We start from the raw sequence: 23,107 nt of genomic DNA, 5'->3' as shown, positions 1-23,107 counted from the left end.
GCCACCGGGCAGACCCCTGTATGTCTTCTTTGAAGAAATGTCTATTCAAGTTTTTAGCCCACTTTTTAATTGGTTGTTAGTTTCTCGGCTATTGAGTTTTATGAGTTTCTTATATATTTTAGATATTAACCCCTTATTGGATAACTGGTTTGCAAATATTTTCTCCCATTCTGTAGGTTGCCTCTTCATTCTGTTGATGGTTTCCTTTGCTGCACAGAAACTTTTCAGTTTGATGCAGTCTCACTTATCTATTTTTGCTTTTGTTGCCTGTGCTTCTGGTGATATGTAAGAACAAACCTTTTAGCAAGGTGCTCCCGGCTTTCAAATTCTGGCCCCAGCCTGCCTTTCTTCTTGGAGCTTCACCATCACCCCACTGCACAGCACAGTCCAGGCCACTGCACCACTCCCAGTCCCTGAGAATGCCATGCACGTGCATGTGTCTCTGCATATTGTCCTTTCTTCTTGGAATATTCACCCTCTGCTGTCCACCCAGCAGGTGCAGTATTACCAAAGTCTCTGGTGGCTTTCCTGATCCTCTTCCTCCCAAGGAAGAATTAGTTGCATTCAGCTTTGGTTGGTCCCCTAGTGAAGTATGTACTAGAGTTGTTTACAAAATTGTTTCCTATTCTAGACTACATCCCAGAAATTAATATCTACCAGATAGTGTATGCTATTTTTTAAATAAATTTGGTCATTTTGTCTCGATTTCTTTATCTATAAAATGACAGTGCTTTTAAATTTGCTTGTCAATAATAACCAGCTGAAACTCATTTTTGAAATACAGATTCTAGGCTCCCTCCCATAGATTATGATTGCAGGGTTCCAGGAATTCATATTCGAAATGACCTCACTATGTGATTCTTATAATCAGGTATGTTTAAGAGAACTGAGTTAGATTACTCTAGGGCCCTACCCTGCTCTAAATTTTTTCCTTTTTTTGTCTATAATTTCTTACGGCATAGAAGAGAATAAAAGTGAAGGACAAAGGTGAAGGGCATGTTTTAAGATGACTAGCCGGAGTTTTGGTAACTGACACCCATCCCCTCTCCTTCAGTCCTTATTTTCAAGGGCAATTTTGAAATTTTAAGCCTGGTAAACATGTGGAAATATGATTAGAGTAAAGAGAAAGTAAGAGGAGAAACTGATTCGATGTATATCTAAATTACAAAAATACCTTAGACAATTTTCCATCAATAATCAAAATAACACCTTACACCGGTACAATGCTTACAACTTGCAAAATACTTTCCACTTCCTTTATCTTTTTTACACTTTATAACCACACTGTAAGTTCAGCAGGGAAAAGCAGGACAGCGATCATTATTTCCATTTTATACAAATAATTTTTGAGTGCCTATGTCATGTGAGGAAAAAGTAGAGTATTTCATATAGAAAAAGGCTATGATCTTCTATGCGTTTAAAAGAGGTAAAGTTCTCAAACTGTATATGCCCAGGTAAAGAGTTATTGGACTGAGTTGGAAAGATATATTATCCAGATATTTCAAGGCCATCGAAATCTTTTTTTCCCACCACCTATGCAGAGTTATTTAGGGAACTGCTATAAATGCCCTCTTGACTTTTCAAATTTGAAATAATTTCAGAATTACAGAAAAGTTGCAAAAATAGTAGTTTCCATATACCTTTCATCCAGCTTCCTCTAATGTTAACATTTTACATACCACAGTACAGTTATCAAAATCAGGAAATTAATATTGGTACAATACTAGTGACTAAACTACAGACTTGAAATATTTTTCCACTAAAGTCCATTTTCTGATGCAGGATCTAATCCAGGATTCCACATTGCATTTAGTTGTCAAGTCTCCTTAGTCTCCTTCAATCTGAGATAGTTCCTTGGTCTTTCTCTCTCTTTCGTGACCTTGACACTTTGGCAGAGATACTGGTGGAGTTATTTTGTCACATATCCCTCGATTTGGGTTTGTCTGATGCTTTCTCATGTTTAGATGAAGGTTATGCATTTTTGGCAAGAACACCACAGAAATGGCATTGTGCCCTTCTCAGAGCATAAAGTCAGGAGACATGGTGGTCTCTGCCAAGTTTCTCCATGTAATTATTCCCCTTCCCTTGTCATTAATAAATATCTTAGGGGAAATACTGAGACTATGCAAATATCCTGCTTCTCCTCAAACTTTTACCCACTAATTTTAGCATCCTTCAATATATTTTGCCTCTGATAATTATCACTATGGTGTTTGTCTAATGAAAATTTTCTTTCTTCTTCTTCTTCTTTTTTTTTTTTTTTTGGATATCTGATCTTATTTGTTACTCTTAGAAAATTTCATTTTTGACTGGACTCAGACTTAGAGGTAGAAGCTCTCAGGACAGCCCCCGTCTCTTGGCAATCTGTTCCTGGTGTTTTTCTTTGGCCTCCTTCACTCTCTTGGCCAAAAGTTCAGCATATTCTGCAGCCTCTTCCTTGTTTTTCTTAGTACACTGTTTCTTCAGAGCAATAGGCCGCCGTTTGTGTTGCAGGACACGTGGAGTAACAAGATGCTGAATCCTAGTGGATATTGACAGACAATGTGAAGGATCATCACACTTTTGTGAGGCATGGAAGGGGATGGGCAGTGGAAAATTTTTTGGAGGGAGCTGAGGAATTAGAGTTCCTTAATATCATTTGCTCCTCCTTGTGAGTCCCATTCTTATTACTACAATTTCACTTTCTGGCATTCAATGTAAAAACTCTGGTGTTAGACACAAGGTGGCAAAAACAAATTATGTTGCAACGCAATGGGCTTCTTCAGTAACTTCCTGATCTGGGTATATATTCTCAGACCAAAGGCAAATTGGCTTCCAATAATTGTCAAATTTGCTCCAATCTACTTTCATCTGAGAACTTTGTTTAGAATTCCTCTCTTTTCTAATGTAGTTTCCAAAACTCCATGTACAGTAACTGCCACACTTGACATTTTTTATATTTGGCTACCAAGTTCTCTAAAGCCCTACCTCAGTGACTATATAGTTGGAGTTCTAAGACACTATTGGAGAAAGCCTGTGTAAATGATTTACTATTGCATAACACACACACAAACAAGTTCCCATTTTAGGGCAGGAAAGTCTTTATTGCCTGCTACCCCACCTTAATTCACCCAGTTTCACTTTCTCTGAGGTTTGTTATTTCCAACCCCATTCACAGTCAAACTGGAGCAGGACTCTTCCAGTTGTAATTGGCTGAAATTCACTTAAACCAGTTTAAGCAAAGACATGAAACTGTATTATAAGAATAAATTATGATAAATAATTCAAAGATAGGGAGCAGACTCGACCTTCTCAAAGGACTGAGATCAGGAACGGTAAAACTATCAGGAAGGAAGGCAGCTGTCAGATCCGTGTCTGATATGTCAGCACTGCTCCATGAAAGCACAGACTCTGCAGTCACACTGCCTGAGTTTTATTTCAGCTTTAGCCCTTCCTTCACTCAGTCCAGCTTCTCAGTTTCCTTCCCTATAAAGTAGGGACAACAGCACCAACCTCGCAGAGTTACAACACTCAGAGCACGGAGTGACGTGGTAAGTGATCTGAGAGTATTCTTCTTCTACAACACACCTCTCAATCTCCACCTGCTGCTACCAAACCTGGCAGCCCCAGCCTAAATTTACAGGTTTCTTAGAACAGATCAGCTGTCTGATAACTTTCTCAATCAAGTGTAAATTCTCAGGACAGTCTGATTGGTCCAGACAGGGTTCAGGTTTCATCCTTGCTAAAGCCAGAGGCGTTAAGTCACCTAACACTATACACCTGCTGAGGCCACCCCTAAACGTCTGTGGAGATTTCTCAGTGGTGGGGGATCACAAATCAAAGCTAAAATCCCCCCCCCAAAAAAAGAAAAGGAGTTTTCAGTACTTCTCTCAACTCACTGCTATTCTGTTCTTCCATAGTCACAAAAAGTCCTGATATGAGTAACTTGCTCAATATCATATAGCTAATAATGAAGCTGTGGTTCAAAACTAGGTCTGACTCCAAATCCAAAATTTATTTTCACTAAACAATGCATTAGAGTTGTTTATATTTATTGAGACCATACTAAGTAGCTGACCCTGTATTTAACCAAACATTTGAGATGCAAGACTTCGAGTACTTCAAAATTAGGTTTCCTGGGTTTTTTTCCTAATTTTTAATTTTAAAAAATTGGGGTATAGCATATGCACAGTAAAGTTCACAAAATTAAAATGTTTGACTTGATGAGCTTTCTCATACATATACACTCATATCCACCCAGATCAAGATATGGAACATTCCCATCATTTTATAAGGCTTCCTTATGCCCCTTCCAAGTCAATACCCATGCCCAGAAAGGTAACTACTATCCTGACTTCTATCATCATAAATTAGTTTTGTTTGTTCTTGATTTCATATAAATGGAATTATGTAATATGAATTCTTTTGTGTCTATTTCACTCAACATAAATTATTGTTTGTAGCAATTTATTCTTTTTTATTGCTGGGTAATATTCCATTGTATGAATATACTTCACTTTGTTCCAGTTTGAGGCCAAAATGAATCAAACTGCTAGGAAGATTCTTATACAATGCTTTTAGGAGACACCTGCATTCATTTCTCTTGGATATACACTCTGGAGTGAAACTGCTGAATTATAGGATAGGCATAAGTTTAGCTACAATGTACACTGCCTGTGAATTTTCCAAAGTGGCTGTAACCAATTTACACCCCCACCAGCAATAATACTTTCAGTTGCACTATAATCTTTTTTTAACCAAGGAAAATAATATAATCAGTCTATTGTGCTAGTCACATTTCTTAGTTCTGCAAACGTATTTTATTTGAGGCTCTTTTGTTGCTGGTTACAAGCAAGGCTTAGTTTTAGGCTAAGTTGTTACATAGAATAGATCCTCCTCATTCATTAGCACCCTTACCAAACCACAACCCCCACCCACTGAGATTTCACTAAAAGATACTACCTAGTTTGCCATCCTTTATAGCCGGGTTTCTCAACAATGGCATTATTGTCATTTTGGGCCAGATAATTCTCTGTTGTGGGGTGCTGTCTAGTGCATTGTAGGATCTTTAGCAGTATCCCTGGCCTCTGCCCAATACATGTCAGTAGCAGCCCCCACCCTATTCACTGTGACAACCACAAATGTTTCCAGATTCTTGTCAAATATCCCCTGAGGTGCAAAATCTCCACCCACCACTGCCCTGTTAATAACCACTATTTTCTAAATAAATATTCTGGCCTCTCCACACTTCATCTAAACCAAATGTCATGAGTCAATGCAGTGTTAATACAATGATGTCCATAGTTTTTCAATACTAATGGCACATTAAAATCATCTTTTTAAAAGGGGAGCTTTGAAAGAACGCATATGCCAAGGCCCCACCTTAGAACAATGGAATGAAATCTCTTAAGGTAAGTCTTGAGCATTTTTCTTTTTCTTTTTTTTGGTGAAGAAGATTAGCTCTGAGCTAACATCTGCTGCCAATCTTCCTCTTTTTGCTAAGGAAGATTAGCCCTGAGCTGACAGCTGCGCCCATCTTCCCCTATTTTTGTACATGGTTTGCCACCATAGCATGACTTGATGAGCAGTGCATAGGTCCGCAGCCAGGACCTGAACCTGCGAACCCCATGGCGCCAAGGCAGACTGCATGAACTTAACCATTACACCACCAGGCCGGCCCCTTGAGCATTTTTATTTTAAAGCTCCTTAGGTAATTCTAAACTTTGGCACAGCTGAGAACTATCTTCTTAACATATTACTCTTCCCAGGAATATATGCTTTCAAATAGATTTCTACCAAGGACTTTTCAAACATTAGTAGAGCATGAAGCATGTATCTGGGGAGTAAAAGACTCACAGAAATTCTCAAATTACACCAATTAAGTGTCTATAGCCCATAACTATAAACAGTGATATCTAGTGTTCAGTTCCCGATTGGAAAAAAAAAAGGTATATGTGTTAATTCCTACAGCTAACTCTAATATATTCAACCTCTCTTTCAAAGGGATATTTCCCATTGTCTTTGAAACACCTTAAATCTTTCACCTAAACAAACAAAAATCCACAAGCCCCCCCAAAAAAACAAACAGAAAAATTCATATTCACTCTCAAGTCAAAGTCAAACTGTCTGAGAGAGAAATTGAGACTCACTGATTCCATTTCTTCATTTATCACATCCCACTCCAATCTGGCTTCTGGTCCTATTATTCCAACAAAATAGTTCTTGCTAAGGTAAATGACCCTTATGTTACTAAATCTAATGGATATTATCCAGGCCTTAGTTCACGTGACTTCTCAACAGAATTGGACACTACTCACCACTCCTTCCTTGAATCATTTATGCCTTTGTCTTCCATTGCACAACACCCATCTGATATCTGCAACTCCTTAGCCAGCTCATCTTCCTCTACCTAGCCAAAAATTAATTTAAATTCTTCATTGCACACTCCTAGGTTGTCTGCTAAGTCTATTTCATGTATACTCAAGACTTTAATTTCTCCCTACATACTTAACAGTTAGTTTTCAGTCTAGATCTTACTTCTCAGCTCTAGATTTCTATCCAAAAGCCTCTTGGATGACTCAAAGGCATCAGAAACTCAGTAAGTCCTACACCAAAGATCTCCACACCTACTCATCTCCAAACATATTACCTTTCAAATGGATGTCATCAATCAGCTCCATCCCATTCCATTGTATGTACAGCTTCCCTCCTCCTCCTAACCTTGAATCCAATTGCATCAACAAATCCTGTGGACTTTTCCTTCCAAAGCTACTCTCTCCTCCTCCATAACACTACCCTGGTTCATCAAGTTATTTCTAATCTTTTACCTGTTGTACCTGCCTAATTCATCTAAGAATATTGCATCTACTTTGACCTGCCTCTTATCCTTTTTTGGAATTTACAGCTAAGGTAAATTTTTCAATTTGCAAATCTCATCATTACCACCCAGTTCAAAATCCTTCAAAGGTTTCCCATTGCTCCAAGGGAAGATCCTGCTTCTTTTCCTGGCCTTTGGGCCCTGAATGGCCTGGCCCCTATGCAGCTTCATCTTCCTCAGTTCTGTCTGCTCCAGCAGTACCGAGCTTCTTGCAGTCCCCTATAGGTAGGATGGCAATGTAATTTATCACCCAAACCACTTCTTTTTGGGTGTGTGCGTGTGTGAGGAAGATCAGCCCTGTGCTAACATCTGCCAATCCTTCTCTTTTTCTGCTGAGGAAGACTGGCCCTGGGCTAATATCCGTGCCCATCTTCCTCCACTTTATATGGGATGCCGCCACAGCATGGCTTGCCAAGTGGTGCGCCAGTGCGCGCCCAGGATCCCAACTGGTGAACCCTGGGCCGCCATAGCGGAGCATGTGCACTTCATTCACCGCCTGTGCCACCGGGCCGGCCCCCCAAACCACTTCTGAAAGTGCAAAAAGTCTATCCTTGGCAAACTGGGATGTTAAGTTGACACCATCTTTCTGGCCCTAGAATTTTTGCTCATGTTGTGTCTTTTACTGGGAAAGGAGCTCTCCATGTCCCTTTTGCCTATATAATTCTTCAGTTCTCTGACCAAGTCACTTCCTTCCAGGACTTTTCTGACTACGGTTCTCCATTGTGAATCCTCACAGCACTATATGCTTCTTCATACCATTTTTCTCAGTTATGATTTTGCAGTGTGATTGTTTTCTGCACTAGACTTGAACTCTTGAAAGTATGTTTTTGCTCTAATTCCCCTCCCCCACCCCAGCAGAGTGTCTGTATGCAATTTATTGAATGAATGTCAATATAATAAATAAGGAACAGAGAGTCTGTATTCAAGGAGCTCACAATGTAGTATGGAAACAAATGGCTTATTACAAAGACATGCTGCACTTACAGAATACACAATTTGATATCCAAAAAGGGAGGTAAGAGAGCTGCCTGATGTATCTCACATGGTGTCAGTACAATTGTGTCAGTTCTTGATGACTGACTTAAACAAACCTACAAGGTTTGTTCATAGGAGAGATGGACTATATCCACTAACAGTGAGAAAGACACCTTTCCAATGACCTGAAGAAATATGTGGCTAGAGTGTCGAGTGTCTGCTAGGAATGATGGGAGGCGATGCTGGAGTCAGATTATGAACAGACTAAGTAATTAAAATATTATGCATGTATGCAAATGTATGTAGTATATTTAAATATACATATTTAGAGCAAGGGAGTGATTTCATTAGATTTCAGGTCTGAAAGGAGCCTACAGGGTGAGCTGGAGGGAAAGATATAGAGAAAATAGGGCCTAAGTAAACAAAGTAGTGAGGATTAAGAAGAAGGGCTGAAGACAACAGATATGAGGTAAAATGGACAGTAAATAAAGGACTTGGGGGAGAGGACAGAGTGACATAGCATCAACACACCAATTTCTTTTTTTTTTTTTGAGGAAGACCAGCCCTGAGCTAACATCCATGCTAATCCTCCTCTTTTTGCTGAGAAAGACCAGCTCTGAGCTAACATCTATTGCCAATCCTCCTTCTTTTCTTTTTTTTCCCCAAAGCCCCAGCAGATAGCCGTACATCATAGCTGCACATCCCTCTAGCCGCTGCATGTGGGATGTGGCCTCAGCATGGCCGGAAAAGCGGTGCGTCGGTGCGCGCCTGGGATCCGAACCCGGGCCACCAGTAGCGGAGCGCACGCACTCAACCGCCAAGCCACGGGGCTGGCCCCCAATTTCATATTTTGAGGTTAGCTACTTAACTTTTTTCTTGCTCTGTGTGCACACTTAATTTTGTCAGTAGAGGAAGTAAAATCTTTGTATCCACTTCAATGCCTATTAGATTTTATACATAGTTGCCTCTTAGCAATATTTTTAAGAACTTTCCATTTAAAATTTATTATGATTCAAGCATTTATCAGTAAAAATCTCCAAATACAGTGGCCATAAACAAGCTGGATGAGCTATTGGTAGCTATCAGAACAATCTAGGATATTTTTCCAAGCACTACCTAGAACGTAGAAATTCTGCATATCAGAAGAGGGGAGGAATGAGAATGTCAGGCATGTGTAATTAGGAAAAAATTTCCTAGGTGACTGACTCCTGCTCCCTGCCCAACACTGGGAACCACAGCTCCTCTCTTATAATTTTTATGATTAAGAAAACAGAAAATGTACAATAAATTTTCAGTGTAGGTTACTTAGGATTTCATGTGTTCTATTTATAGAGGACTTTGTAAATTTAAGTATATTTGGAAAGCTCTTCCTGTTTGGCAAGGACCTGGCGGATGACGTCATAGGTTGAGATTCTAGGGTATTTTAATACTGTCCTGTTTTAGCAGCTTCTAATATGCAAATCCTCTAATTAACAAGAACATAATTATGAAATTAAAACCCCAACTTGGCATCCAAAACATTAACAGAAAGCAAGAGTTATCATTGTTTTTATGGTACACATCTCACAATTCTGGATAAGTGGTTCTCAATCTATCCCCACCTAAGGAAACTCATGGGTTTCCAGCCCTAGAAGAGCATATCAGAAGTAAGGACTCACAAAGAGCTGTCCTAGATTTTGTAAAAGTAATATGGTTTCCAAAGAATATGAAATGTCCCAAATGGGAAATTAGATAGGAATAAAAACTTCTGGTTGATGTTATTTTTCAGGGATTTTTGCTAGTCATGTGCTGAGATTATCAACTGTTTGTCTATTGTTTTTAGTACCCATAGGTAGAGATAAAGACCGAGTTTATTCAAACAAAGTGAAACTGAGAATTTAACTATGCAGATAACAAATGGTCAAACAAATACTTTTGCCTTATTTATCAAGTGACTTTTTAAAAGCTAAACTGGCAAGATTGTTCCAATTTTCTACTTACTTGTATTTCTCGACATTGTCAACAGTCATTCTAAAATTTTGTGGAGTCTTAAAGTATACAATGATTTTACAAGAAATATAACTCTCCAAGATTCAACAGGAAACATAAATCTCCAAGATTCAACAAGAAATATAAATCTCCAAGATGCAATATTTTATTACAATTTTGGCAAGATTTTTTTCCCGCAAAAAAAGGATCTAGAGTTTATGTGTAGCATATCACATCCAAATGGCAAGTCAGTAGTTAAAAAGGGTTTGACGTGGGCTTTCAGAAAACATACAAAATAGATTAAGAACATACGGTAATTCTTTTTTGTAAGACAATTATAAAGTGTAGTATAATTGAGGACTTTATTATCTGAATTATATTTCTGATCACAAAATTCTTTATCTGGCGTGGCTACTGTTTTCCAGGGGCTTTTATTTTTCACTTACCACTCCAGTAATCCAAGAAAGAAATCAGAGGCACGGGAAGTTCCTATCATTAAGGCACTTTTATCATATTTTTAATATTAAAAATTAGCACTTGGTTCCTACTTTTAGGGCCTTCAGAGATGGAGATTTGTATGATCTTGTTATTCCTCACAACCCAGCGTTACAGCTATTTAATAACTAGGAAAAAAGGAAAGAAAAAAAGAGGTGGAGCACAGACCATTTTGCAAACTGTGGTGGTGTTCCATTTTGTTTCACTCTTCATTGGTCACAGACACACTTTTTTTGGAGTAGACCAAGTGTACCTGTTTGCCGCCTCCTCCTTCCCAAGGGTGAATATACTCTTCCATAAAATGAACACATACTTGGAGTCATGTTTTGAGATCTTTTTGAAGGCTTTGACCCAAACTGTTTAAACAGCTGGTAGACTAAAACTTGAAATCCCCACACGTGAAAAGAACTATTTTGGGAACGCAGCTACCCCGTTCAAAGTCATTTGACTTGGAAGGTTGGCCTTTACACCAAATCAAATAACTGAGGAATGGGGTTAGAAAGTTTCAAAAAGTATCATTAACCTCGAGCGATTCAAGACTGATCTGTGGACGGGGGAAAAAAATGAAGTGTAAAAGAAATGATTAAAAAAATGCTTTCAAAAAGAATGAAGCGGGACGTCCCCAGGCTTGAAGAGACAGTGTTTCCATCGCCGCATCTCCAGGGTTGTACCTGAGGCCCGCAGCGACAGTCCAGGAGGAAACCGTCCACTCAGTGGCAGCACGCTACGCTAAGCCAGTTCTCAACGTCCTTCAGCAGCTTTTTTGTCGCCATTCGGCAGCGCACCCTCCTCCCGTCCTCCAGGGAGGGACCTAGAAAGGTTGTAAGAGTTTTTTCCTGAACCCACAAAGGAATCAAGAAGTGTCACAGGATGTCAACAACTCCGTCTCTATTTTCCCTCCGTCTCCTCAGGGGCCCCGCCCGCACGGGCCATCGGGCCCCCGAGGCAGCCTCTGTCGCAGGTCGCCTAGGCGTAGGAGGCGGCCGGAGGTGACCACAGTTGCCCAACAGTTGGGGTCCCAGGCTGCCTGGTGTGACGCAGCGGGCCCCTGTGCACCCCTCCCCACAGGCGCTCAGACGGGGCCGGGGGCCGGAGAGAGATGCGGGCCGAAGCCTGGGCGACCGGACCCCACGCACGACCCGGCCCCCTGCGCTTATCCAGCGCGGCGCTTCTGCGGCTCCCCGAGCCCCAACACAGTCTTCAGCATCTCGCCATCCCTCTGCTTCCCCGGTTCCTCTCAGTCTCTCCCCCGCAAAGTCCTTGCGCAACTGTCCCGAGCGACAGCAGCGTCCACACCCGCACTCAGCGAGCCTCTAGCTCCCACTTCCCGGAATTCAGCTCCCGGCGGGTAAGGGAGGGCACCACAGCAAGGATCAGCGGCCTGCGGCTGTGGCCAGAGTCCCCCGGCTTCCGCGCGGCCGGCGTGCGCGCTCCCATCGGCGCACGTGCGCGCACTCGCTCTCCGCCCCACCTCAGCACCAATCGCTTTCTTCCTACGCCCCACGACTCCACAACGTAGCCCCTCCCACCGCCCGCGTGCCAGCAGGAGAGGTTCGGCGTGCGTGCGCCCGCCCCCTAGTCCGCCCTCCTCGCGCCCAGTGGGGAACGGGAGTGAGCAGGGGAGCTTACGTCACGCGGGAGGCAGCTACGACCGGAGGCGGTTGCGCTTGCTCTCTCGGCGGTATGGCGGCTGCCGGGAGCCGATAAGCGGTGGGAGCGAGAGCGCGCACGTGGCTGCGGCGACGACGACAGCTCGTTCCTTCTCGCTCTAGCTGCCGTCTTGCTCTAGCTGCCGTCGCCGTCTCACCCTTGGTGCTTCAATCATGAACGGATTGTTGGAACCGCTCCGCAGGGGATCGCGCGTGGGAGCCGCGGGCTGGGGCTTCCCCTCCCCCTCACGGACTCCTGCTTACCCCGAGACGCCCGGAGCCCCAGGATTCACCCGGCGGCGGAGACCGCGGGCCGGGCGCGGGGGAGGCCGCCGACCTGAGTGGGCTCCCTCCGCCCCCGCGAAGCCTGCACGGCCGCCGGTAAGAAAGGGGGTGGCGGGCGGGTCAGGATGAGCCGGGGAGGCCGGGAGCCAGCCGGGCGGAGGGCGGGGGCGGGGGCGCCGGGCCGGCGGCGGCCGGGCTCGGCGCGCGGGGGGCGCGTGAGTGGCGAGCGCAGGCGGCTCCGCGGAGCGCGTCCTAGCGCCTGCGGGCGGCGGAGCCCGGGCCTCCTCGGCGTGGGCACGGCTGGGCCGCGAGGGCAGAGCCGCGGAGCACGAGCGGCGAGCGCTTGGCCGGCGCGTCGCTCCCGCCGCGACCCGGCCTCCCGGCACGTGGGGGGCGGCCCAGGCGAGCCCGGGAGGGCGCGGAGCGGGGCCGCGGGAAGTGTGAGGCGGGAAGAGAGACTCAGGGACCGGCATGGAGGCCCTGGGAGGGACGGGGGTGGGAGTGTGCGTCCGGCCGGGAGACTGACTGGAGCGAAGCTGCGATGGACGGAGGAGGGAGGAGGAAGGTTTCCAGCCTCCTTTCGAGCACCGCTTCGGAAACTCAGCAGGAGCAGAGCAACTGTTCAAGGAGCGGGCACAGGGGAGGAGGGTTGGGGAGGTTTGACTTCATTGTTAAGACGCGGGAAAGGCTGGAGAGAGCTGCGTGCGCCTGGAGCTTCAGAACTTAGGGCTGTGAGAAGGGCCTCAGAAAGAGGACTGACTCGGAGAAGGCAGATGAGGGGGAAAAGGAAGTTAGAATGTCCAGAGAAAGCCGTTTTGAGGAGCGAAAGGAAGGTGAAAAGGAAAGAACGAAAAGAGGAGTGAACTTTCTCAACGCAGAGAGACTTTCGGGAAAGAGGCGGTTTGTTAGAGTACCTAGATTTTTAAGACTTGTTTAACAGTAAAGCTCTTTGACGGGTTGGAATTAGTATTTAACATGAGGAATAAATGTTGCGTGGAAGAGTTACTTTTTGGATAACCAGTTCTTGCAAAGAGTCTACTGGACCTTAGTCTCTGGAGAATTAAAATCTCGATCTAGATGTAGAGTTTGCTGTGATTAAGTTGGCAACAGCCTGTTTTCCTCCTCTTTTTTTGTGGAATGGAGATCATCGTAGGACTGAATTCTCTTTGCTGAGGTCGGAGGACAGCTCTGCTCTCAGTCGGCTATCTCGGTTATCTCGGTCCTTTCTGGCTGGGGAAGGATCTGACGTCTCCTTCCCCCGCTTCTTCCTCTCCCTCCCCTGCCAGAGATCTCCTTTGTTTATTCGTGGATGGCTTGTAGGTGACTCTCCAGTGTTGTGCTGAAATCTTGAAAGGTGGGAATGCTGTGTCTTGGTCCGTGATTTCTGCCCCAAACCTGTTACTTAAAAAATCATAGTGTATATTCCATTACCTTTTTTTTTTTTTAATGGAATCTCCGCAAGTCCAACCTGGATAAATATTATTTAAATTTTATCATTCCACTGTCGGCTTACCTGTGAAAGTACACATTTATTTTGACCTGTACAGTTTTTGCGAAGATTGTATGATACTCTTTTATTCTTCTGTTCTTATGTGAGCATTTTCAAAACTTTGCCTCATTCAAGTGTATGAAGTTCTTGGTGATATGAATTAGTGTTTGATTAAAGGTAACCTTTTCCCCCCTTACTTGGTTTGACAAAGTATCTAATAAGACTCCTTTTTCTATTCTTGGAATGTATGTATATGTTATATATTACCATTTTTCTTTAGTTAGCTAGTTATCCATAATGTGTATATATGTATCGCTACACAGCTGCAGTTAGTCTAAAAGTTTTATCACTCAGCAGATATTCTGATTTCTTCTGTCAAAAATAAGCACTGGTGTGCTATAAATTCTAGTAAGTAGTCAGGAATGTAGTTAATGGAAGCCTAGGTATTTCTGATTGGCCTAGGTAGATTTGTATAAGTTCTAAATAGACTTATCTTTTTCTCTATGGGAAGTTTTCTTATTTTCCTAATATGTTTTCTTTAGGTGAATCAAAAAGGGTCCCAGGAAACCTGTGAATGTTGAAGAAAATTCGTCTGTGAATTTTTGGTATTCAAGGAGGAGTCAGTATTTATATTCATCTTTTAAACTGGGAAGATTTATGTTTTATTTTAAAACTTCTTGATATTTACAATGAATGGACACAGTGATGAAGAAAGTGTTAGAAACAGTAGTGGAGAATCAAGGTAAGCACTTTATTATCAAGTATTTATTATGAAGAGAATGGAAAACTTGTGTGACTCTTTTTAGTTTTCTTAGTAGATGGCAGTTTTCAGGTTCAAATTCTTCCTCTTAGGTATCCAAACAGTAAAAAGTTTCTAATATAAGGAGCTTTGTTGATAATACAGGTTTTAGTTATTTTTTTCCTTTGAGATACACAAAGAAGAATTTAAGTATAGAAGTTTGGGTTACTTAAATCTCCTTGGAGGTATATATTGTTTGGGTTAATAACTGAAGCTAGAACAAGTAGGAAAAGAGATTTAAATTGATTTGACTGTTAGTGCACTCTCTAAATAAAGGCAATAAGAATTTCTTTCCTCATCTTTTTCTGGCATTTTATCTTCTACCTGTGCTGTCCAATATAGTAGCCACTAGCCACATGTGGCTGTTTAAATGTAAATTAATTAAAATTACACAATATTCAAAATTCAGTTACTCAATCACACTAGACACATTTCAAATGCTGAATAGTCCCATGTGGCTAGTGGCTACCATGATGGACGGTGCAGATAGAAAACATTACTATCACTACAAAAAGTTCCTTTGGACAATGCTGATCTGGATATTTGTTAAAGTATTGTTGCAACTCTTTTTTCCTCCTATTTTCTTTAATTTGAGTTTTAATTATATATGAGTGAGTTAAGAGTTCTTACTTGGGCCATGTCTTTTTAAGGAAGATATAGTTTATGGGAATAAGCCATATTAAGCTATTTTAATGTGAAAGAAGCCTCTTCAAATACAAAGACTCTTTAAATTCTTCTGTAGCCCCCAAATTTTGAGTTATCTGCATATTAATAATAAAGTCCATGTAGTTATATATACTTATCATATGTAGAGATCAGGAGTATGGACATTGGAGTGAGACTGCCTGGTTACTTATCCCGGTTCTACTTCTGGTTAGCTCTGTGAATTAGGACAAATTATTTAACCTCTGGGGCCAGCCCCATGGCCTAGTGGTTAAGTTTGGTGTGCTCTGCTTCAGTGGCCCGGGTTCAGTTCCTGGGCACTGACCTACATCACTCATTGGTGGCCATGCTGTGGCGGCGACCCACATACAAAATAGAGGAAGACTGGCACAGATGTTAGCTCAGAGTGCATCTTCCTCAAGCCAAAAGAGGAAGATTGGCAACACATCTTAGCTCAGGGCCAATCTTCCTCCGCAAAAAAAAAGAGAGCGAGAGAAAAAGAAAAAATTAACTTCTGAGGCTTTGATTTTTGCAGTTTTGAAATGGGGATTACGGTATTATTTATCTTATTTGAAGTTGAGGATTAAGTGAGATGCTACATTTCAAGGTCTTAATATAGTTCCTGATATAATGAGCACTCAATATTTGCTTATTATGATTAGCATTATGTTTTATGTAACATAGGGTACTAGATAACTAAAACATTAATTATAGTGATAGAGAAATGTGATGGACAAGAAACAGGAAAGTTTTGGCAGTTAGGAGTGTTTCAGAAAAAATGTTGGGGTAGAAAATGAAGCAGTGGTCTATGTATTTGACCTGAGACTTGGGATTTTCTGGTCATTCTAGGAATACTTGAGTTTATCAGCTTTCACAGGTGCACTGTTTGGATAACAAGAACATCATAGAGAAGAAGGAGTAGTTACGGAAAGCAGCATGATTTAGCAGAACAAGTGTTGGTCTGGAGTTACAAAACCTGAGTTGACACCATCTAACTAGTTCTCTGAATGATTTCTCAACTGTAAAGTAATTAAGAGTTGAACTAAATGATTTTGAAGTTTCATCCTATCACTTTTACAATGTGTAATAAAATTTTAGATAACAGAGTTTCTGGTGATTCTAGTCAAACTCTGTTATCTAAAACTTTATGAATCACCAGAGTTGAGAGGTAAATTAGAAGACTTTTGAATCTCAGTTTTGATTCAGATCTCTACAGGTATATTGACTATAGTAAGTGAATAGGAGAGTCACATTGTCCCACATTGTCTTATTCATTAGTGAGCAATGAAATGGTTGATAGGTAGAAATACCTAGAGGAGACACAGGAACAAAACTACCTGGAAAATAGGAAGTAAGCCTCTTGAGAGTAAATCCTCTTGTTGAGTATGCGGAGAGATCGCGTGCTGTTATGTTCTGACCGCTTACCTGTTCGAGTAATCTTTTATATATTTTACTGCCATATCTAAAGCAAAGGTGAGTAGTAAGTCAAATTAGATGGTATAGTTGAAAAAAGTTAAACCCTGTGAAAGCAGATTTACTTACAGGAGTCTTTTATAATGCATACTCATTTAAAATAATTGCAAAGCATATTCTGTAATTATTCTGAGTCACCATTTCTACCATACAAGGTATGTGCTTCTGAGAAGTATGATTGTCGAGTTATCTAATTCTTTCAACTGCCTTGGTGTTTGTTTATCAGGAGGAGGAAGACCTGCTTCTATTTTACTTTCATTTTCTTCCTTACTGCTGTTATGCTATCCTTTTCCTTTGCTCTACTGTCATTGTTACTAACCCTGAGACCCCCTCCGCAAAGCTTTTATAACAAGGCAGTACAGAGAAGGGAGATTGTGCCTAGTTAGTTAAAAGAGTGAGGAGGTGAACTTTACAGACATAGGGATTTTCTTGCAAACAACAAAAGTTTCAGTAACTATGAATGTTAATATAGAGTGATGAGAGGATGAATATGCTCTCCTTTTAAAATTAATATACACTGTAAATAGTTTTTAAAGTAAAATTTGATTTTTATTGGCTAGAATTTTTAAATATATTTTTGCTTTAGCGTTTCTTTTTTCCTTTATGAAAATGAAGTTTATGAAATGAAATAGACTTAAGAAGTCATTTAACATTTTTGGTTGGTATAATTAGCTTTCTACTACAAAAATGGTTTTTTGATTCTTTCCATGTAGAAAGCTCTCTATAACCATTGACTGAAGGGAAGAAGAATACATAGGAAAATGTCTCTTGGGCTGTGCTATAACGGACAGTTTTGAAACTTATTTACTAAGAAATCTGGGTCAGGATGCACCTGTACATCAGTTTCAGCTCAGCACAAATTTTATTATGTAACTGAAGTTAAGCTTTCTGAAGATACTATTGGAAGATTTCAGAGCATCAATTCCTCACTGGGTGGATGTGTTGTTATTTGCAACCAAATTTTTCAAATCCTGGGTAGATATTTTTTATTTTAAAATTATCTTGAATGATGATTTACTCCAGGACTAGATTTATGGGTAAAGACCAGAAATATATTATCATATTTTGCTCATTTTTGGATGATTGATACATGCTTAATACTCAGAAGAATTTCTCTGCTTGCCTGTAGATTAAATTTTTAATAATATGTTTGTCCATGTAAATTTGAGAATTTCTTTGAATCACTTTAATTAGTCTCTATCTATTATGCTCTTGAAAAATTCTTACAGGGTGAGGAAGGTTGTTAGTGATGTGCCATAATGGTCTTAACCATTTAGAATTAATCTCTAGCTGGCAATTGAGCTTTGTTGACCTGTAACACTTCAATTTCCTTGGCTTATAGAAAATATTTTAATTATCGTTTTATGGTTCGAGAATCTTTGGATCTCAACTTTTAAAGTGTTTTTGGTAGGCAGTGAATAGGGAATGTGATCACTGGAAATGTTCTAAATGAAAATCTCCTTTTTAGAAATTCAGAGTTTTAAAAGGCTTTTTAAAGGCTTTGAGAAGCTAGAGCCTAAATGACCTGTTAAATTTAAGGAAAACCAATCCAGAGTTAATGTGAACACAGGGCACAGTTTGCACCATGTGTCTGTTAGTGTCCTGTTGAATTCTACTATGGGATGCTGTTTGTGGAAACATTGTGTTTCTGTACACACATACAGAGAGATTTCTTGCATCAACATCAGTCAGTTTCCTTCACTAGATGAATGTGAACAGTGTTAACGTCAACACCAGTTACGATGGTGTTTGCTGAGCTTATTGTGCAGTCATCTCAGAGTTTAAAACAAATGTCATTTTTTACATTTCCAGAGTTTGTGCTAAGAAACATTTTCAGGAGGATGGGAAAGTGTGAAATCACAAAGCCAGAATGGCTAGAAGTCATTGAGTTAAGGAAACTGGTTTTTAAAATTTTCTGTGATGTCATTAATTGCAGGAAAGTGTGACTCTCTTACATCTCATTTTTTGTTATTCCCTATTTCTCAGTTCAGCATGTGCTTTCTTCATCTTTTCCTCTTTTTTCTCTCAAATATCCTGTATATGCTACTAAATCTAAGATCATCTAAGATCGCTTCTTACCCTTTGAAAACTCAATAAATCGTTAAGCAGGAGCCTTAGTAATAGGATACTCTGTTTCCAAACAGAATTTACCAAATTAAAATTTTCACACAATTTCCTAGGATTGTGGTTAATCTAGGTTACTGTAAAGTATTTAGGCTTTTTTAACTGATAAGGCTAAGAGAATTGTATATGACTTGACTTTGCAAGACATTACTTTTATCTACATAGGTATGAGATCATGTGGGGGCAAACATTAATGTGTAGTTACCCCTTTTTTGTACAGTAGCCTCCCCTTATCCACGGGGGATGTGTTACAAGACCCCAAGTGGATGCCTGAAACTGCGGATAATACAGAGCCCTGTATATACTATATTCTTTCCTGTGCATTCATACCTGTGATACAGTCTATTTTATAAATTAGGCACAGTAAGAGATGAACAACAACAATAATAAAATAGAACAGTTATAACCATATACTGTAAAAATAGTTCTGTGAATGTGGTCTCTCTCTCTCAAGATACCTTATTGCACTGTACTCACCCTTCCTCTTGTGAGGATGTGAGATGATACAATGCCTACATGTTGAGATGAAGTGAGGTGAATGATCTAGGCATTGTGATGTAGCGCTAGGTTAATATTGACCTTCTGACAATACATGAGGAGGATCACTGAGCCATGATGATGTTGATGGTTGGATGTCATAAGCAGATGATGTCCATGGTTGTTAGAACACAAGCACTGTGATACTGCGATAGTCAATCTGATAACTGAGGTAGCTACTAAGTGACTAATGGGCAGGTAGCTTATGCAGCGTGGATACGCTGGACAAAGGGATGATTCACGTCCCAGGTGGGATGGAGCGAGATTTCATCATGCTACTCAGAACAGCACGAAATTTAAAACTTACAAAGTTGGGAATTTTCTATTTAATATTTTCAGACCACAGTTGACTGCAGGTAACAAACTGTGGAAGGCAAAACTGCATATAAGCGGGGAAGACTGTCCTGTTGAAATAGTTGCTTATTTAAGATCTTGACGACTGGTGGGTTACATATGATATAGTTGGGTTTAAAAATAAGAGTATTTTTTGTGGTGAAGAGATAAAGAATAGATGGAGAAAACTTTTTTGTATTTTTTAAGGAAAATTTAAAAACATGCAGAAATAGAAAAGTTGCAGCCCCAATTTCGGTCCTTGGACCAGCAGCATTGGCGTCACTTGGGAGCTTGTTCAAAATGTAAAACCTTGGCCCCTACCCCAGACCTTCTGAATCAGAATCTTCATTTTAACAAGATTCTCCAGTAATTCGTATTCATATTAAATTCATACGCATATATATGAAGCGGTTCATTCAGCACCTTGCCGCTTTTTTTGTTACTGATGTTGTTATACATCGTTTTTATTTTCTGGGAACTCCCAAAGAACGGTGTCATAGGCCCTGCCATCAAGAGGCTGGGTACATTTCATTGCTCTAGAAACAATAATGCAACCAATAATCATTGAGCTCTTAACTCTGACTGAGCCAGGCATGGTGCACAGTACATGGTGCATTATGTGAATTTATCACAGTTCATCCTCACAAAACTCCTGTGATGTTCACAGTATTATGAGTCCCATTCTCTAGAAGGAGAAACCAGATTTATAACCATTAAAAAAAAAAAAAGCTATTGGGGCCAGCCTGGTGGTGTAGTGGTTAAGTTCACATGCTGTCCTTCCGCGGCCCAGGGTTCGCAGGTTCGGATCCTGGGCGCAGACATATGCACCACTTATCAAGCCGTGCTGTGGCAAGTGTCCCACAGAAAATGGAGGAAGATGGGCACAGATGTTAGCCCAGGGCCAGTCTTCCTCAGCAAAAAGAGGAGGATTGGCAGCAGATGTTAGCTCAGGGCTAATCTTTCTCACCAAAAAAAAAATAAATTTCAAACTTCACTTGGATTTCATTGACTTTTCCATTAATGCTCTCTTTCTATTCCAGGATTCAACCCAGGGTACCATGTTATGTTTAATTGTCAGCTCTCTCCAGTGTCCTCTGTTCTGTGAGAGTTTCTTAGCCTTTGTTTGATTTCCTTAACAGTCATCAGAAGTACTGGCTAGGTGTCCTGTAGAATGTCCCCCAGTTTGGATTAGTCTGATATTTTTGTTAGGATAAACTAGGGTTATCAGTTTTTAGCACGAATATCACAGAGATGAAGTGTTCTTCCAGTCACATCGTATGGGGAGCATAATATCCACGTGACATTACTGTTGATGATAACGTCCATCACTTGGCCAAGGTGGTATTTGCCAGGTTTCTCCACTGTAAAGTTACTGTTTGTTTTTCCCTTTCCATGCTGTATTCTTTGGAAGCAAGTGACTGTGTCTGGCTCACTCTCAAGGGGGTGGAGGGAGTGGGAATTAAGTTCCATCTCCTGCTGGGAGAGAGTATCTACATATATTATAATGGAATTCTTCTGTAGAGAAGTCATTTCTCCCCCGTTTAGTCACTCATTCATTTATATAAGCATGGACTTATGTATATGCATTTTATACTTTGGGCTATAATCCAATAAATTTATTTTGTTGCTCAAATTGTTCTAGCCTTGCCCATTGTGAGCTTTCTTTCGAGTTGGCTTCTGTGTCCTTTTTACACATTCCCATTCTTTTGCCCTAGAGTCACTCATTTCTCCAAAGAGCTCTGGTTCCTTTTATTGGAGAAAAGGGTATTAGAAAGCAGATTTGGGTGCTGGGTATGCTCATTGCTTCTCAGGTGTCACTACTTCTAGGCCCTCTCAGCAGACAAAGCAGACAGAGCTAGTAACATATGTATATATAGTAAACCACGTATATCGGCATATCTATAGTTCTTTCTGTATCTGTCCATCTGTATACATATTAAGGTAAACTTGAGTTTGTACTGATGTCTCCAGCTATAATCCTGAACTACAGGATTCATCCTAACCTTCCTTTCTTGCTCCTTTATAATTTCTATCTCCAACAGAGAAACCTGGTTCCCACCATTCTCTACCTACCATCCATACTTTTCACCCTCAGCATATGGGTAAACCAGTTGCAGAATTTCTAGGCTATTCTCACAGAAGAAACAAATTTACCAACTAGAATACAGTGTTTACGTACGATGTACAGTTCCTATTATATTTAGCCTTACAGTTTCTAGTCAAAACACCCGTTTTCCAAAGTTACTCAAGTTAGCTTCTGCCCCCCAACCCCCTTCAGTATGGTGATATCATAAATTTATAATAATGTTAGATTCATTTGTCACAGTTTGCATTCCATCCTGGGATACTCAGTCACATGGGTTGATTTTTTTTAAACTTGCACGTATTACATACACTCTGTGCTACACAGTTTTGTGGGCTTTGACAAATGCATAGAATCATTTGTTCTCCGCCACAGTACTGTCAGAATGATTCCTTCATCTAAAAGTTCCCCTGTGTGTCCCAGATTTATGGAATCAAAATTTTCATTTTAACAATATTCCCAGGAGATTTGTATGCATATTAAATTCATATGCATATATATGAAGCTATTCACCTGGAGTCATTCAGTATCTTGCCATGTTTTAAAATTATAAATTAACTTGGAGAAAGATATTATGATCTAGAGGTGATAATGGAATAGCCAGGTTTAAATGCACAGTCAAGGAAGTGAGTATATTTAAATTCATGGGGCATATAGGTATGCAAGTGAGGTGAAAGAAAATAGAATTGGGCAAATTATTGGACTAAAGTAGTGGGCTGTATGGCAGGTTTTCACAGAGCTCTGTAAGTTTTGTCCTCTTGATAATGATGAGAAATGATGTAGTTTGGAAAGAAGGAAGAACAAATGGTATCCAGAGGCATGATGGAGAGGAAGGTTTTTTACAGAGGTCATAGTCCCCAACAAAGATGTGCAAGTTCCCTAATAAAGAGAATGTGTTGGACATCCTAGCTTTGCAGTTCTTTACCCTGAGGTTTATTCAGTGTTCTGCTGAAGTTTTTGTGTGGTTTAGTCCCAGGTGGAGGAAGGAGAAAAAAGGAAGCATAGCTGAATAAATGCTACCTGTATTGAGGGATACCCCTGGGAGTGTAATACAGTCCATGTGAATGGACTGGTCAGAACCACAGATTTTAAGGAGGTACTCTAGGAATCTCTTGTACCAGAATCAAGTTCTTATGTATGAATGACTGAGAAAATTGCTTTTCATAATTAAGAGTATATTATCTGTCCCTGTGATATGAGGTGACTGCTTAGTCAAAAGTCAGCTTTAAGTAAATGTTAAACTGCGTTCAAAAGTTTCCTTGGTGTGGATAGATTAAGTGAGATCTAAGTTATCTTTGGGATTAAGATACACAGACGTGAAAAGTTCTGGGTAATTACGCGCTACTGGCTTTTGGGATCTAATGTCTACAGTATCTCT

At 40.7% G+C, this 23,107-nt stretch overlaps 1 protein-coding gene across 11 annotated transcripts in view; it reads left to right on the top strand.

Annotated features, from left to right (window-relative positions):
* Positions 1-11,948: 11,948 nt before the first annotated feature.
* LOC147911331 (ral guanine nucleotide dissociation stimulator-like) overlaps positions 11,949-23,107 on the top strand; it is a 72,635-nt gene continuing 61,476 nt past the window's right edge. For 3 of the 11 annotated variants that reach the window (XM_087428095.1, XM_087428094.1, XM_087428088.1), the window contains exons 1-2: positions 11,949-12,324; positions 14,260-14,459. The gene's annotated coding sequence lies outside the window, so the exon portion shown is untranslated. Of the gene's footprint in view, positions 12,325-12,664; positions 13,583-14,259; positions 14,460-23,107 lie in introns of those variants that run through there. The other 8 variants (XM_087428093.1, XM_087428096.1, XM_087428099.1 and 5 more) reach the window with 6 other exon arrangements.

The sequence above is a fragment of the Ceratotherium simum genome, unplaced genomic scaffold, assembly GCF_057802395.1.
Source record: "Ceratotherium simum simum isolate JZ-2026a unplaced genomic scaffold, ASM5780239v1 HiC_scaffold_43, whole genome shotgun sequence".
In the NCBI taxonomy this organism is placed as follows: domain Eukaryota; kingdom Metazoa; phylum Chordata; class Mammalia; order Perissodactyla; family Rhinocerotidae; genus Ceratotherium; species Ceratotherium simum.
This window is presented reverse-complemented; position numbering and strand designations above follow the sequence as displayed.